The sequence below is a fragment of the Neofelis nebulosa genome, chromosome 6 (assembly GCF_028018385.1).
Source record: "Neofelis nebulosa isolate mNeoNeb1 chromosome 6, mNeoNeb1.pri, whole genome shotgun sequence".
Classification (NCBI taxonomy): domain Eukaryota; kingdom Metazoa; phylum Chordata; class Mammalia; order Carnivora; family Felidae; genus Neofelis; species Neofelis nebulosa.
Window position 1 is genome coordinate 92,181,280 of NC_080787.1, and position 13,349 is coordinate 92,194,628.

Here is a 13,349-nt window from a genome sequence, read left to right on the forward strand (position 1 = left end):
AAATGCTGATGTGATGTGAAACCACAAGGAATGCTCATTCATACCTGGTGGGAATGCGAAATAGTACAACTGTTTTTGGAAGACATTTTGGCAGTTTTTTTTTTACAAAGCTAAACATAATCCTATAATAATAATCCAGTTCGTGCTCCTGGATACTTACTGAATGGAGGTGACAATTTGTCTATATGAGAACCTACACACTAATTTTTAGCAGTTTTATTCTGAATCACCTAAATTGAAGGCAACCATGCTGTACTTCAGTAGGTGAGTGAATAAACAAACTGAGGCACATCCAGACAACAGAACGTTATTCAGCAATAAAAGGAAATGAGCAATCGAGCCACAGAAAAACATGGAGGAAGCTTAAATACATATTGTTAAATGAAAGAAGCCAGTTTTAAAAAAGTTATATCCTGGGAGTGCCTGGGGGGCTCAGTCGGTTAAGCATCCGACTCCTGATTTTGGCACAGGTCATAACCTCACAGTTCGTGAGTTCGAGCCCCGCATAGGACTCTGTGCTTATAGAGTGAAGCCTGCTTGGGATTCTCTCTTTCTTCTCTCTGCCCTTCCCTCGCTTGTGCAAGTATGCTTGCTCTCTCTCTCTCTCTCTCTCTCAAAATAAATTTAAAAACTTAAAAAAAATTTAAAAAAAAAAGTAAAAAGCTATATCCTGGGGGTGACTGACTGGCTCAGTACCGGAGCACACGACTCTTGATCTCCAGTGCTGTGATTTCAAGCCCCACATAGGTGCTTACTTAAAAATAACAAATAAATAAAAAGCTACATACTGTACAATTCCAACTATATGGCCTTTTGGAAACAGCAAAACTATAGAAACAGTAAAAAGATCAGTGATTTTCAGAAGTTTAAGGAGAGGAAGGAGAAGGATTAATAGGTGAAGAGAGGGGATTTTTTTCTAAGGTGTTGAAACCATTCTGTATGAAATTATAATGATGGATCCACGTCATTATGCATTTGTCAAAGCCCATAGAACTATAAGACTGGACTGTAGTTAATGACAATGTGTCATATTGGTTCATAAGTTATAACAAATGTACCTAATGCAAAATACTAATAATAGAAGGAAGTGTGTAGTGGGGAGATGTATATAGGAACTCTACTTTCTGATCATTTTTTGCTGTAAACCTAAAACTACTCTAAAAAATAAAGTTTATTAAAAAATTAAAAATAAAAAGAACTGCCTTCCCTTCATAAAGAGTACCTATGGAAAACCTACAGTTAACATCATGCAAGATGAACCCAGAGTCTTGTAATAATACAGACAGTAAGGAAATGTTCCAAAGACAGAAGGATGGGGCTTGTCAAAGGGACACATGTGTCAGATGAGAGAACTATCAGTGGCCAAAGCTGGGACAACTGGAGCAAAAAATAATTAAGCAATCCTGAGTTATAGCCCAAAATACGAACTAAATATGTACAAGTCCATACTAATATAAATGTTTGAGTAAATAAGTGGGTAAGAATAGGAGAGTCTCCTGTGCAGAAAAATTCTAAATAATTGATGTAGCTCTTCCACTCTCAAGGAGGTGAAGCGTAACCCCCAACTCCATAAGTAGGCTGTGTGTAGTCTTTTTTCTTTTTTTTAATATGAAATTTATTGCCAAGTTGGTTTCCACACAACACCCAGTGCTCATCCCAACAGGTGCCCTCCTCAGTGCCCATCACCCACTTTCCCTCCTTCCCACCCCCCATCAATCCTCAGTTTATTTTTAGTTTTGAAGAGTCTCTTATGGTTTGCCTCCCTCCCTCTCTAACTGGCTGTGTGTAGTCTTATCTGGTTTCTTCACTATGAGCATCTTTGCCTCAGCATTTTTATCACGTAACTATTTGGCCGTAAGGCAAGTTTGCTTTAAAAGATAAAGATCACAAAAAAATAAAAGACGGACAGTCATTAAAAAGGACATAATGAAACATGAAAGATGAATAAAATTAAAAGGGCTTTGCTGCAAAATACAAAATATTCAAACACCTTCAAAATATATAGTGTAGATTCATGGCAATACTGGGCAAATAACTGATTTTATTTTGTGGATTGTACCTAAACACTTGTCTTCAAAGTTTTTTGTTCAAAGTATTTGTTTAAAGTATTATCCTTTTTTTTTCCCCTTTTTGATTCATCTCCTCATTTGGCATCACACTTTTTCCTTTTTCAATAAAATTTCTTTCTTCATTAAGAGAGATGTCAGTTTTCAAATACTAGGATGCATGTTTGTAACTGAGCTTGTATTGCATGGAAAGCCTTCTACACTCTTGTTTGTTCTTGGCATATTGTCACATGTCCTTTGATTGATGTTCCAAAATTCTATGGGAAATGTGGGTTCAAAACTCTGTGCCACTGTATACACTACCATGAGTGCTAAGATTTATGTAGTATAAAAATGGAGTAGTACATCAATGGAGAAATGAAAGCAAACTGTCAACCAGTTAGTTTCTTTTGCCTTTTATGGCAAAATTGCCGCGTGGCCAATTAGTTCTGTGGTGAAAATGTTTGTAGCAAAATGGAAGCATCTTTGTGGCAAAGATGCTTAGAACAAAGCTACCTAGAACCATGCAGGGCGACCTCCTTATAAATAACAAGGTATGGAAAGGAGGGAAAAAGTGTAGCTTTATAGTGGAGAAGCTTGAAGAAGTTTGACAAAAAAAAACCCATAACCCCAGTGTAATCATGAGAAAAATATCAGAGAAATCCCAACGGAGGCACAGTCTATGAAACACCTGACTGATAAGTCCTCAAAACTACCAAGATCATCAAAAAACAAGGAAAGTCTGAGAAACTGCCACTGCAGTATAGGGAGACATGATAACTAAGTATGGTTTGATATCCTGGGTGGGATCCTGGGCTAGAATAAGGACATTAGCAAAAACTAAAGCTAAAATTTATTTTAAAAATAAAGTTGAATTTACCAGTGATATCTTCACCAAGAGCTATCAGGAAAGCTGGAGAAAATCAATATCTGGCCCTTGATCAGAGAGCACCCAAAGGCAATTTACAGAATTCAAAATATTAGCTAAATCTTTTTTAGAGTCTTGCTGTAATATTTATGTACCTTATGAAATATGATATTTTTCTCTGGAGGAATTGCATAATGTTTTATTAACATCATCCACTTCATTATATTCATTACGTTGGCATTAGTGAAAGGTGAGTGTTGTACTCTCTGGCAGATATAGACATGTTCCACCTCCTATGAAAGAAGCATAGCACTGGTCCCCTCCAAAACTGTGGGCCCCCCTGGGCCTCAGCCCTGCCATCAGCTCAATGCCCGACTCTTGCAGTCATCCCATGGCCTTTGGGTTCTGGGAGAGAATGACCACCACCTACAATGGACACTTCGCAAAGTATAACTTTATTAATCAATACGGTATTCATTGAGTGCAAGAAAGAAAGCTATAAAAATATTTTTCAATAATTTTTACTTTATACTTTTAGTAATTAAAACTCTTGGCAAAGAAGTTCCATATTTGGGAAAAACAAAACAACTTAAGTAATACAGAATACCTCATAAGGAAAAACTATACCTTGCCACACCTCATTCCAGTCCTACTTCCCAGTGGGAACCAGGTCTAACTCTTAAATACATTTTTACTTTTAGTTTCTATGGTATTTGTCTCAAATCTTGAAATAACAGCCTCACAGTACTATTATTATAATCAATTTTGGACATTATTTTTAAAAATTTTTTTAAATGTTTTTATTTATTTTTGAGACAGAGACAGAGCATGAGCAGGGGAGGGGCAGAGAGAGGGGGAAACACAGAATCCGAAGCAGGCTCCAGGCTCTGAGCTGTCAGCACAGAGCCGGACACGGGGCTTCAACTCACGGAGTGTGAGATCATGACCTGAGCCGAAGTCGGACGCTCCGCCAACTGAGCCACCCAGGCGCCCCTCAGTTTTGGACCTTATTAACTGATCATCTGTTAATCATGAAAAATGAGCACTTCCTTCACTTATTCCATTTCAGCTCTTCTCCTCCCTCTTAAATGTAGTCATGGCACTATGTTTATCTTCTCTACATTTATTTTGTAATTTATAATAATGTACATATACTTTTACTCCCTGTTTTATCAACTACAGATGATATCATTTTAGTCCCTCTGTCATGAGATATTACCTCTGGGACATGTCCCCTCATGCAACCTCCTCAGGACTGCTTTGCTAATAATTTTTTCTCCTCTTGTACATTGATAGTGCTAACACATACTTTCTATTCCGCAACCATAATTAAGGCTGCCTTGTTTTGTCCATAGTCTGATTCTACAGTCAGATAAACACTAATTAGTGTTTATATTTTAATGAATAATTTAATATTGTTTACTGTGCAAATAGGGTACTCTTAATACATTCCTTTTCTTGTAAAGCTTTTTCTTTTTCTTGTGCTTTTACAGTGTCCTTTCTCCCCACACTCACATTGCTTGACTTCATTTTCTCTGTAAGTTGTCAATTTTGAAAGACAGTATCACAACTTTCACATTTTCCTGGGCTCTCCCCATGGGACCCGCGTGCCTACCCACGCCTGCTATGCACCATCATTCTGCAGCTTCCACCTTTTTCTGGATTGAACCTCCTATGTCCCAGTTCCCATGACCTTTTTTTTTTCTCTGGTACATTCCACTGAAGCATATACTCAAGTCACTTCATAAGAAATGGTATCCTGGAAGTAAATGGCCTGGGTTTCAGGATGGTTTCATTCTACCTTTACAGTAAGGAGACAATTTGGCTGATTAGAAAATTTAAGTACAATTTCTTTTTATCAAATCTTTGGAAGTTTCTCAATTGACTTCTAGTTTTCAGTGTGGCTAATGAGCTACTTTCCCATTATGACTTCTCGTTCTTTCACAGGAGACCTATTTTTCCCCCTTTCTGGAAGTGGCTAAAATTCCTTCCTTATCTTTGATATGAAATTTGTTTCGTTTCGATGCAGCCCGTTTTAATTTATTGAATCTCGTATTTGACAGGCCATTTCAATCTGATGGTAAGTATTGTCAGTTTTGGAAAGAAATCTCTCCTATTATTTATGGTGATGCCTCTCCCCAGCCTCCAAACCTCTATCAAGAAGAGTCCAGAAGAACTCAGAATTATGTATGTTCCCAGTGAGACCCCAGTCTTCCCAACTCCACTAGCACCCAGACATGGACAGCCTTCCCACCACCTTCTGCTTTGATATCATTAGAACTCATCACGCTTTGTTCTCTCTCCTCTCAGTCACCACAAGAAGCTGAGCATTCCCGGGTCATTCCCTTTATCTCTTGCATGCAAAGAAGCCACAGCCAAACACCACTAGAGCTAACTGGCACAGGTCATTATGTGGGCCTTATTGGGGAAAAACTTAGAAAACATATATTCTCTCAAGCTCTCATTCTTCCTTCCCAGGCAAAGATGTTATATGCTCCATGGCCTAGGTCCCAGCTGAGAAAGGCTTTTGCCAGCCAGCAGGCTGAACATATACTGGGAGTACCCCAAGGTGAGAATACACCCTGCCAGCACCTCCTATTTCATGTTTATAGGTTAGGCTAAGGTAGAGTAGGCAATAACTCTTTTCTCTAAGAAATAAGTTTTTCAAGGGATTTTTAGGTCAATGCATGTATGTATTCTCGAGGCCAGGGTCTGCTCCCAGGTAGCCCCAGGAACTCCCACAAAGCCTCATTGCCCACAATCGAGCTCAGTGTTGCAGAGCCAGCTCTCTGCTGGACCACCAGATAGAAGCAGGATATGAGCTTCCAGAGCCATCCAGATTATCACTCATCAATCTCACAAATGCTAATCAATACATGATTCAGAACATCTTCTCTATGCACCATCCTCCTCTTCCAACTTTTGAAGCCCTCCTACTGGGACTCCAAATCAGTCACCACCAAAATCCCTTATATATTCAACTTCTTCTCCAAAAATTCCCTTCACTTTCTCATTTTCTATGAAAGAAGGTTCTCTTCTGAGGTCACTGCTTTCCCTCAGGTTCTTTCAGGGTAGGTGTTTTCCCCTCCTACAGTGCTCAATCACTGGGCCAGAAAAATGGAGTCAGAGTCCTCCATATTCCTCCTTGCTCCTTCCAGGTAGTTCACACCTTCCCCCTAAAAATCTCCAGCTTTGAATCTCATGTCTTCAGATGTTATTCCCACTAACTTTTCTTTTTTCTCTCCTTTTTTTTTTTTTTAATTTTAGAAAGAGAGAGCACACGCAAGAGGGGCAGAGAGAGAGACAGAGAATCTTAAGCTGGCTCTACATTCAGCTTGGAGTCCGACAGGGGGCTCTATCCCATGACGCTGGGATCATGACTAGAGTCAAAATCTAGAGTTAACTTACTGAGCCACCCAGGCACCCCTAAATTTCCTTGCTACCATTATTTATCAACATCTAATGGACTGAAGGTCTTGAGTTCTTGGGTCACAGTCATGGTTTCTAACATTATCACTTCCATTATTTTAGTAATTTTGGTATCTGTAAGCATGACTTTTTTCCATGCTCATTTTCTTGGTCTTCTGTATGTTAATGATCTTGTCCTTTCTACTTAAAACTCCAGTATTTATTACTATGGTTATATTCTAATCCTGGTCATTGTCAAAAATGGGAACCTCCTATGATCTCAACTTTAAGAGTCCCATTGCCCACCACTTTCTTTCTATCTCTCTTCCCTTATTATCCCAATTTCAACAATCATCCAGGTCAGCAGTCTTTCAGTCCTACCACATTTTCATGGCCTTCAGACATCTCAAGTCTATATTCCTCTCGTTACTTAGCTCAAATTTGATTGTTGACCATTGTAATCATCCCCTTGCATATACTCTCAACTCCCTTGACTTTTCCCATCCAGATATCTATTTTTTTAGAACCAGTTGTCCACCTATTTTGCTTCTGTGACCACATAGCTAGATGTATTTGGAGTAAATAAACAACTATATCAAATGGTCTTATTCAATTCATTACTACTTGCCTCAGATGGACCTATAACGTGACTAGGCTACCATAATACATTTCTCAGGGCCATTTGCTTCCCCACTCTCCAAAGCCAACAAATTTCAAACTTTCACTTTGCTCTCATACATCCAATATCTTCACCACTGTCTTAACCTAGAGTCCACAGAAAACAGAACCTAAGGCAACAGCTTAAGTGCTAACATTTTATTGAGTAGTGAAATCTGGGGACGCAAGAGTGAGGAGAAAAGTTTATGAGGCAAAGGAGGGAATGCTAAGGTACTGAAGGGTATGTTTCAAGTTGGCTACAGCTCTATGACAGCATAGTTGATTGATCATGCTGAGTCTCAAGGGAGGAAGGGAGAAGAATTTATCTGTTGGCTCCAATGTCCAGTGGATTTTTCCTTATAGGTCATCAACAGCCTTATACCCTCTGGTCACACTAATGAGCTCCTCCTCAGTGAGTGAGGAGCACAGTCCAACACAGCATTAGCAGCATTCAGAGTGCAAGTGACAGCATGCAGGGTGATCTAGTGCACACGTGAGAGCGTCAAGCTGATTCTTTGAAGTCTTCTGTCTTAAAAACCAATTAAGTATGAGCTAAGACGAGGTCAGACTGGGTCAGTGTGTCAAACTGTAAGCTGCAGCAGTAGCAACGATTTGGTCACATGACCTTGGAAATGGTGAACCTCCTTGCTACAGCTGCTTAGGCCAGAAAGTAAGGGAAGCACATGGATCTGGGGGACCCATATACTGAATTCTGTACAATCACTTTTACTCTCCTCTTACAGTCTTGCTTGCTTGTTCACTGAGAAAACTGAAACAAGCAAAAACTCCTACCTTTGCATATGTCAACCTACCATTCTCTGTACCCACAAACTTTGCCTTATTGGGAAAGGCATTCTACTATGGGTAGAATGTTTGAGCTCCTAGTGAGGTCCTCGTTCATAAGGTTTTGTTTTATTTCACCTCTCACTTTTTCTTCTCTACTGAATTATACCTTTAGCCTATGAACATACTTTTTTCTCATATTTGAAAAAATAAAATAAAACTCTTTATCCCATTTCTCCCTTTATTTGTGGTCCCATTTCTCTGCTTGTTTTTTTTTTTTGTATGATTACACTCCTCGAAAGTGTTTTCCAAACCAGCCGGTTAGGCTGGAACCTATCCCTCTTCCAAAACTGCTTTTCTCAGTGTCTCCAAAGTCTTCTTGACATTTTTAAAGCTGGTGGACAGTTTGTTTGGCTCCTCTTCTGTGACCTATTAGCAGCGTTTAGCATAGTGGTTCAGTCCTTCCTCCTTGAAATGCATTTCTCTTCTTGCTTTCCAGGACACCACTCTCACAGTTTTTCCTTGTCATTGGCCTGATTCCTCTGCTGATCTGCCTTAATCTCCCCATCCTCTCAGTGTTGACTGCCCCACGTCTCAGTCCTGGGGCCTCTTCTCTTCATAGACCTTTTTCATTGCAATCTCATCCAATCTCATGGCTTTCAAGGTTATCTGTATGCTGACAACTTCTAAGGTTTTATTTCTAGCCTAGACCTCTACCTTGAGTTACAGATCCATACATCCTGAAGCCTACTTTTCATATCCACTTGGATGTCTAATGTCTGCGCATGTCAAGGAAAAAGATTAAAAGGGGCTCAAATCGAGGTTGAAGATGGACGTTCTTCAGGTAGCACTTTAAGACCAAGTGACTCTCTGAGCCAAAGCAGGATGAGAGTTTTCATAGGGTGAGAAAAGCAGGGAGTGTGACTAAAGTGTTGGTTTCCTCTATACCTGCTGCACAATGGACAATTAGAATGGTTGTGAGTATTCAGTTTTCATGCCTCTTATTATGGATCATGGATGCAATCTCATCTTGGCAGCTGTAGGAACGGCTTGTCTGAGAGCAATCTTTGTAAATATTGTGGGTCATTTATCAATTGTCTAATGTCAGTTAAAGTTCAAGGAAGTAGAAGATACAAAAAGAGTGGAGAAAGAAAATAAAAAGAAGAGAAGGTGAAAGCCAAAGTAGGGAAAACTGGCTCTTTTTTGTTCATTAATTTTTGAGAGAGAGAGGACAAGAAGGGGAAGGGCAAATAGAGGGAGACAGAGGATCTGAAGCAGACCTTGCGATGACAGCAGAGCACCTGATGCAAGCCTCAAACTCATGAACCGCAAGATCACACGACCTGAGCTGAGGTTGGATGCTTAACTGACTGAGCTACTCAGGCAGCCCAGACTGGTTCTAATTCTTTTACAGGAATCTTAACCTCAGGAAGTCTAAACTACACCCCCGATCACCCACTGACAATCCCGCATCCTCTATAGTCTTCCACGTCTTATTTAATGACCACTCAATTAAAGTGGCTCAGGTCAAACACTTCAGGGTCCTCTTGACTCATCTGATTCTATACCTAATCAATCCATCAGCAAATCTTAATACAGTTACCTTCAAAAGACATTCAAAATCAACCACTTCTCACTATCTTCACTACTACCACCATGGTCTGGCCATCATCATTTCTCACGTAGATTATTGTCATGGTCTTCTAAATGATCTTTCTGTTTATCCTCCTACAGTCTATTCTCAACAAAACAATCAGAGTGATCCTGTTGAAACACGTCACCGCAATGTCACTGCACTCAAACCTGTACAACAGCTTCTCGTTTCTCTCTAATAAAAAGTCAAAGTCTATATAATGGCTACAAGGTCTTATAAGATCTGACTCCTCATTCCCTCATCTAACTGTCCACCTTACTCATTCCACTCCATCCCACACTGCTCTTCCTTGAATACCACAGGCTGTCTCCAAATTCAGAGCTTTTGTGATTGCTGATATTTTGTGATATTTTGTGATTTCTCTGCCTGAAACTCTCTTTCTTCAGATACCTACAAGTCTCATTCTCCCCTCTCTTTCAGTTCAGATGTTACCTGACCCCTGACATTTATGCTGATTCTTTATAAAACTGTAGCTTTTCTACCTCCTCCCCCAAGCACTCCTATTCTCCTCACCTGCTTAATTTTTTCCCATAACACTAATTTCTATCTAATATCATACATGTTAATGATTATTTTTTGTCCCCCCTCCCCCACCATCCACCCTCTGTCCCCCACTAATATAAGCTTCAATTGGCAGGGATTTTGACTATTTACTTCACTACTGTACATGGTAAGAATGCCTGAATGAACAAAAGAATGAGTGAGTGAATTATTTTTATAATTTCCTACTCTCTACTTTTCTCTCTTCCTTCTTTCTAAGACTCCCATTCATAGAACATAGACATTCTAAGCGACTCTTGTTTCTTTTCATATCTTCATTTCCTTGTCTTTGGGTTTAACTTTCTGAAATACTTTTTCAACTTTTATCTTCCAAACCTGGTGTTACATTTGTTTTATCAATCATATTTTAGATTTCCCAAACGTCATGTCTTATAATTGTAAGTTATTTACAGCATCCATTATTATTTTATGAACGTAATATCTTTCCAAATCTCTCTAAGGATACTCTTTGGAGATTTGGTTTTTATTTATTATTTATTTTTCATTTTTTAGTTCTCTTTTATTCCTTGTATTATCTGTTAAGTCCATTGTCATTTGTACTTCATGATAAGGTTGAGAAGTTCTCTGCTTGCTACAGGATTAGTGGGTAACAAAACCAAAGTAATGTTTTTGGATAGAGCAGTTTTCTCTGAAAACAAAAAAGTGCAAACCCCTATAACTTTATTGTTTTAATGTGGAGGGACATGTAAGAGCAGTAGTTGAAAGAGATGAAGGCTGTGAGGTCACCTAGCATAGTGCCTGGCTCAGAGTAGGTGCTAATATTTTTTTTTTTATTAAATCCAATATTGTCCAGGCCTCTCATTCCACAGTGAAGGAAACCAAGATCTGATGAAGGTAACTGACTTGCCAAAGGAAAATCAATTATAAGGCCAGAACAAGTTTCTACATTTAGAAGCCAATTTCTAAATTAGGCATAAAAACTCCAAATCATCATTTTAGTAGTGAGAATTTCAAAATGTAATTTTTCCCAAGAGAAATGCATTCTGCCATTTGTAATTACACATGCAATTGGTTTCACAATGAATAGTATTATAGTAGTAGCCAAATAGTCCAGTGTTGCATGCATTTAGATATTAGCTACTTAAAGACAATCTACTTTATTGAAATATAATTTGCATACAATAAAATGCACCTATTTCAAGTGTGAAGTTTAATGCGTTTTACAAAGGCACACACCCTTATCATTACTACTACAATCAAGATTTAAGCATTTCCCTCCCTTACCAAAATTCCTTCCCATCTCTTTACAGCCAATTCTTTCTCCTGTGCCCTAGACCCGAAATAACTGCTTATCTGCTTTCCATCACTATAGAGTTGCCTAGTCTAGAATTTCATATAAATGTAATCATTCAATTCTCTTCTTTTGTCTGGCATCTTCTGCTAAGCATAATGTTGTTGAGTCATCCATAGATGTTCCTTTTCCTTGATGAGTAGTATTCCATTATATGGATATACCAATTTGTTTATCCGTTTACATGTTAATGGACACTTAAAGTTATTTCCAGATTTGGTTTATTATGGATAAAGCTCTTATCATTTGTGTATGTACATTGTCTTCATTTCTCTTAGCAAATGACTGGTAGTAAAATTGCTCGGTCATATGTTAAGAGCCCATTAAACTTTATAAGAAATTGCCAAATAATTTTCCAAAGGGGTAGTGCCATTTTATGTAACCACCAGCAGCATATGAAAGCTCTAAGTGCTCTCTGCTTTTAAATCTTTATTTCTCTGATAACTATTGATGTTGAGTATCTTTTCATATGTTCACTGTTCATGTCTATAAATCTGTTAAATCTTTTGCCCACTTTCTATTTGGGTCGTTTATCTTATTATTGAGTTGTAGTAATTTTTATAAAATTTTATAAACTCTTTTATCAGATATACATACTGCAAATATCTGTATTGAAAAGCTACGTTCATGCTTTGCCTCTTTGTGTTCTGAAAAGCAGAACTTATTAATTTTAAAGTACAATTAATTTTAAAGTACAATTACCATTTTTTTTTGTTTATGGTTTGTGCTTTTTGTGTCATGTCTAGGAAATTCTTATTCCAAGATTTTCTCCTATGTTTTCTTTTAAGTTTTATGGTTTTAACTTTACATTTAGGTCTATGATCAGTTTTGAGTTAAATTTGTATATAGTGTGAAGTCAATATTAACTTTTTCCCCATAAGAATATCTAGCTATTACAGCACCATACATTGAAAAAGCTGTTCTTTCCCCCACTGAATCGCTTTGGTATCTTTGTTGAAAGCCAATTGTGAACATATCTGTGGTTCTATTTCTGGACTCTATCTGTTTTGTTCTATATAACCATCTTCAAGCTAACGACACTGTCATGATTACTATATTTTTACAGAGCAGTGTGAAGGAAGGAGAAAGAGATCGCATACAAGGAAGGGAGGAAGGAAAAATGAAGGGAATTTCTCTGGCAGAAATCAGTGCTAGTTTCCATATGGCAAAAGTGAAAAATATCAGCCATAATCAGGACAATAGAGTTCATTCCAACTATTCTTATTTTCAATTAATCATTTAACATTTGCTGTGCAATCATGTGGTCTATATGTGCAACAGCATGAATGCATTTAGTTGCATCTACGGTCATTACTAATGACTTTATCTTGGCACTCACTTCTTTTATAGTCTTTTATTGTTAAATTTTAGGATTAATCAAATCAATTGGTTAACATTTTCCTAATGAGGTAAAAATATCTGTCCAACATGAGACTCTATTTAGAATGTGAAAAGTCCTTTGATGTATGAATTTGTATTAAGTATCAATTTAAAGAGTCTACTGAGGTTTTTTTTTTTCAACCAAGGAAGCTATGGATGGCTGAAACTAACATTATTGATCATGTACTATTTGCCAAGTGCTATACTATGTGTTTTACATGACAATCAAATACATAATTTATTGTCTATTGTGTTCCTGAAATTATCCCACTTAATTCTTGTAACGATCCTGCAAAATACTACTATTCCCATTGTACGTGTAAGGGCACCAAAGTTAAGTAACTTGCCCTACTAGGAGGCGGTGGAAATGCCCTAAATCTAGCCTAATTTGGCTTTCAAGCCCAGGATCTCTCCAGTTTCTATATCACATTTCCCTGACCCATGGCAGTATTCTATACATTGCATGAATGTCAGAGCAAAACCTAAAGTTCGAGGAGCAGTGGGAGCACTCCAGGCAAGTCTTGGTAGCTTTTGCCCAGCTCCACTAGATCAGCATCAGTTTCCTCTTCCTCAGAATCAGAAAAACAAACAAACAATGAATTGAGGGCTCATAGCCTTTAATCGGAGGGAATATGCGATCTAACTCATCAACAGTGAGCAGAGAGAGAGAGTCTTAAGGGTTGATGGGAAAAGAAGAGCAAA